This window comes from Gossypium arboreum, chromosome 1, assembly GCF_025698485.1.
Source record: "Gossypium arboreum isolate Shixiya-1 chromosome 1, ASM2569848v2, whole genome shotgun sequence".
Classification (NCBI taxonomy): domain Eukaryota; kingdom Viridiplantae; phylum Streptophyta; class Magnoliopsida; order Malvales; family Malvaceae; genus Gossypium; species Gossypium arboreum.
Genome location: NC_069070.1, coordinates 48999812 through 49004605, shown reverse-complemented (window position 1 = coordinate 49004605; position 4794 = coordinate 48999812). Strand labels below are relative to the sequence as shown.

At 40.3% G+C, this 4794-nt stretch overlaps 1 non-coding gene across 1 annotated transcript; it reads right to left on the bottom strand.

Annotated features, from left to right (window-relative positions):
• Positions 1-286: 286 nt before the first annotated feature.
• Positions 287-392, bottom strand: LOC128281833 (small nucleolar RNA R71). The gene has a single exon (XR_008272105.1). It is a non-coding gene; the product is annotated as a small nucleolar RNA R71 (small nucleolar RNA).
• Positions 393-4794: the final 4402 nt, after the last annotated feature.

The window sequence follows — 4794 nt, the reverse complement described above, 5'->3', positions numbered from 1 at the left end:
TTTGAATTAAAACCTAACACTATTCAGATGATACAGCAGTTTGTCCAGTTTGATAGTTTGCAGGACAAAGATCCCAACGCTCACTTAGCAAATTTCTTGGAATTTTGCGATACATTCAAAATCAATGGCATTTCTGATGATGCCATACGTCTTCGGTTGTTTCCCTTTTCACTGAGAAACAAAGCAAAACAGTGGTTAAACTCGTTACCACGAGGGTCTATCACTACTTGGGAACAAATGATCGAGAAATTTTTACTAAAATATTTTTCGTCGGCTAAGATAGCTAAACTACATAATGATATCTCTTCTTTTGTGCAGATGGATTTAGAAACACTTTACGATGCATGGGAGAGATACAAGGACTTACTGAGAAGGTGCCCTCACCATGGGTTACTGTTTTGGCTTCAAGTACAAACGTTCCACAATGGTCTGAATCCCTCGACTCGGCAAATGGTTGACGTAGCTGCTGGCGCAACCATCAGTAATAAAACACTGGAAGATGCCTATGAGTTTATAGAGGAGATGTCATTGATTAACTATCAGTGGCAGGTTATGAGGACAAAGCCAATGAAAACAGTCGGTGTTTATAACATCGATTTGGTCACCATGCTCTCTAATCAGGTAGAACTTCTCAATAAAAAGATTGACGGTTTACCTGGTTCTATGCAGGTACATCCAGTAATGAGGTGTGACTCAAGTGGCAGAGGTGTGCATACAGAATACCAATCCTTCAATCTTACAACTGAAGAAGAACAAGTCAACTATATGGGTAACAATAACTTTCGATCTCAAAATAACCCATACAGTAACACTTATAATGCAGGTTGGAGGAACCACCCAAATTCCTCCTAGGGTGGTCAAGGGAATCAAAAGCCACAAAATCCTCAGGGTTTTCATCAGCCACCTTATCAACAAGAGAAAAAACCTAAACTTGAGGAGATGCTCTCAAAATTCATATCAGTGTCAGAAACCCGTTTCCAAAATATCGAGACAGCAGTTAAGAAGCAACAAGCATCGATCCAAGGACTCGAAATTCAGATAGGCCAGCTATCCAAACTAATCTCCGAACGACCTCAAGGTAGCTTACCAAGTAATACTGAACCTAATTTGAGGGAACACCTCAATGCAATTAGTACTCATAATAAGGAAGGATTCATTTCACCGGAGCTAGAATTACAGCAAGACAACGCAATGAACAAAGGTCGAGAAGAGGTAAACGATGATGATCTTAAACAGGTAAGTACGAATTATGAACCTCATGTGCCATATCCTAAAGTGATGACGAAAGATAGAACAGAAGAACAATTCAGTAAGTTTGTCAAACTCTTAAAGAAATTACATATCAACTTACCTTTTATTGAAGTTCTGTCGTAGATGCCCAACTCAGCGAAATTCTTAAAGGAACTTCTGAGCAATAAAAGAAAATTAGACGTTACATCACATGTGGAACTGAATGCAGTCTGCTCAGCTATTCTAAAGAATGAGCTACCTAATAAATTGAAAAATCTAGGTAGTTTTACAATTCCTTGCTTAATTGGTAGTTTTTCTGTGAATAATGCTTTAGCTGATCTAGGGGCAAGTATAAATGTTATGCCATATAAAATGTTTAAATGACTAGGTCTCGATAAACCCAAACAGACTAGGATGAGCATACAATTGGCTGACAAAATAGTTAGATTTCCTAAGGGTATTATTGAAGATGTTCTCGTTAAAATTGATAAATTTATTTACCCAGTAGACTTTGTTGTCTTAGATATGGATAAGGATAACGAGGTACCTTTAATTTTAGGACGATCCTTTTTAGCAACTGCCAGAACTATTATTAATGTAGGCACAGGAGAACTAACACTTCGTGCAGGAGACGAGGCAGTAACACTCTAAGTACGCGACTCAGTCAAAACCTCTAAGACTCAACATAATGCTATGAAACTTGTTGATGACAACACTAATATTCAATCATTCTTACAGAAACCTCCTGGAACCAAGACAACGGAGACAGTGCACTATTATCAAGTAGTGAACAAAGACACCCACCAGGAACGAAGGCTTCAAATAGAGGAGCTAGATGAATGGCGAGCACACAAACCGAGAACACATGATAAACCAAAACTATGCCAAAACAAGCCTAATACCTCTCCTAATCAACTTAAGGTTGGCAATAAAGTCTTACTAGATGCCGTAGATCCCCACATTGCCACTACCACACCAAATGAGGAAATCCCTCTTACGGTACTCAGTATTTTTCCATTCGATACGGTGGAGGTGAGTCATCCCAAGTTCAGCACTTTAAAGGTAAACAACACCAGATTAAAACCTTATTTTAAGATTGACAGCAGGAATGAGGAGTATGAACTCCTCAAACCACCATGATCATTCAACGGAGCGGTAAGTCGTGCTTAGATGATAAACACCAAATTATACATGTTTTTACCCCAAATACTTAGTATATTCATGGATGTTTACTATTAGATTTGTGGATTTTGGTGCTCTTAATCCTGTTATTTCATGTTTTGTACTCAGGAGAGCACCAAGGGTAAAAAAGAGCCAAAAACGAGCTAAAAAGTGACAAAACAGACCAAATCGAGAAGACCACACAGCCTAAGCCTTGCCACACGGGTAGCTCACATGCCCGTGCCTTTCGAGGGTGTCGACCAAGGTTTACACGACTCACACGGCCTGGCCATTGAGCCCACACGGCCGTGGTAATTTAACAGATCGAACACGGCCTGACAACCACGTCACACGGCCGTGGCACACGAGCGTGTCCCTTTTTCAAGGAGTTTTATTTTACATGGAAAAAGGATACTTAGGGGGCAAGAAAGCCAATTAAAAGACTATATAAACACCCTAAGTATGACCTAGAAAGGGGCCTCTCTCTCTAAAACTTTTCTGGAACACAGAGCCATACGCCGGGAATTACTTGAAAGAAGCCAGACGATCCATCTCAAAAGACTTAGCAACTCCAAAACTGAAGATCTCTCTCAGAATTCCTTCAAGGGTTTTAGAGTTTTCTTTATGTTTTGTTATTTTCATACTTTTGAGATGTACACTTATTTTATTATGAACTAAACCCCTTAGATACCTAAGGGGGATAAAATCTATGATGGATCTTGTTATTATTATCTGAACTGTATGATAAATACTTGATTTGTTCTTGATTATGTGTTCTTAATGCTTGAGTTAATATTCCGGGTATTAATTCATAATTTGATGTGCTTATGCAGAGGAGGAATAGACCCTGCCTAAGAGTAGATTTGGCATAATTAAGCGGAGTTGATCAGGCGCCTAGAAATAGGGTTACAAGATTTTGCTAGATTAGGGTGAAACCTAATATGGGAGTCCATAGATCGAGCTAATGCAACTCTAGACTGTTAATTAGAGAAAAGTCTCGGTTATTCAATCTAGGGGTTATACGTTATTAGTCTTGAATATGGCTAATAACATAGGTTAGGGAGTCTTACGGATCAAGTGAAGTGAATAAATCGTCCGGTTCAGAGTCAGATAACAAGTGAAATCTAGGTGGATTCCTCCTTGGGTGTCGTCTTTATCAATTGCTTTTCTTCAAGTCTTTTTCCAAACTTTATCTTTGCTTTGATTAAATTAGTTAATTAGTTTAGATAATTAGTTTAATAAACAAACCCTTTTATTCTTAGGCTAGATAATAAAAAGATAGTTATTACTAGTACTTTTGGTTCCCTTGGGTACGACATCCCGGTCTTCCCATTACTATACTATTGTTCGATAGGTGCGCTTGCCTTTTCGTCGTGATAATAGTTAGTCTAGGCTTGATCATCATTATAAAAATTTATTACTTATTACGAATCACTGCTATCATTAGACTATAAATAAGCGCTTCTCGGGAGGCAACCCAACCACTAACATATTTCGATTTATTTATTTTTAATTTCTAACACTTTGAATCATTAACTTTATCTTTGAACTACAAAGTTTTTCAGCACACACGGCCAGGTACACGGGCGTGCCTAAAGCCGTGGCCAAATGGGGGAAGAGACACGGTCGTGCGATATGGCCGTGTGGAAGCAGGACATGAATTCCCCAAAACAAGGGGTGGGATAAAATCCCACGGCCGTGTGACATGGCTGTGGGTGAACTTGATAGGATACCACAGGCGTGGGAATGGAAAACCACTGGCGTGCCAGGGACAAGGCTCGATTCTGTTTCTTTGACAAGGGCGTGCGACACGCCCGTGCCATTCAGTCGTGTACAACAATACACGGGTGTGCTACCATAAAACACGAGCGTGGAAGAAGTGAACAAAGCTAGGCACGGCCGTGCGACATGGCCGTGTTCAACACACGCCCAAGACACACAGGCTTGGGATAGTAGCCGAGCATGACCTAAATGGAAAAATTCGAAAAACATGGGCTCACCCTCAAAGAACATGGGCATGGCTCTATGCCGTTTGAACCTCCCCTATATAAGCAAACCACTGTTCATCTTCTTCCTCTTTTCAAAGCCCTGGCCGAAATCTATCCTTCCCCATTCCCTAATCCCTATTTCGGCCACCATTCCCTCAATTCTCACTTCCCCAACCCCCAAACCACCCTCAAATCCACTCCCCTTACATTAATCCCCACTTTCCCCTCTCTATACCCTCCATTTTTCCTCCACATGGCTATATCCCCGCGTCACACGCCCATGCTCACCATCAACACGCCTGTGCGCAGCCCTACAGCAGCTTTGGTTCACTTTTTCAACCATATTTTTCCAATTTGTGTTGCTACATTAGTATTATACATGCTTTACATAGATATTGTTACTCTTACAAATATG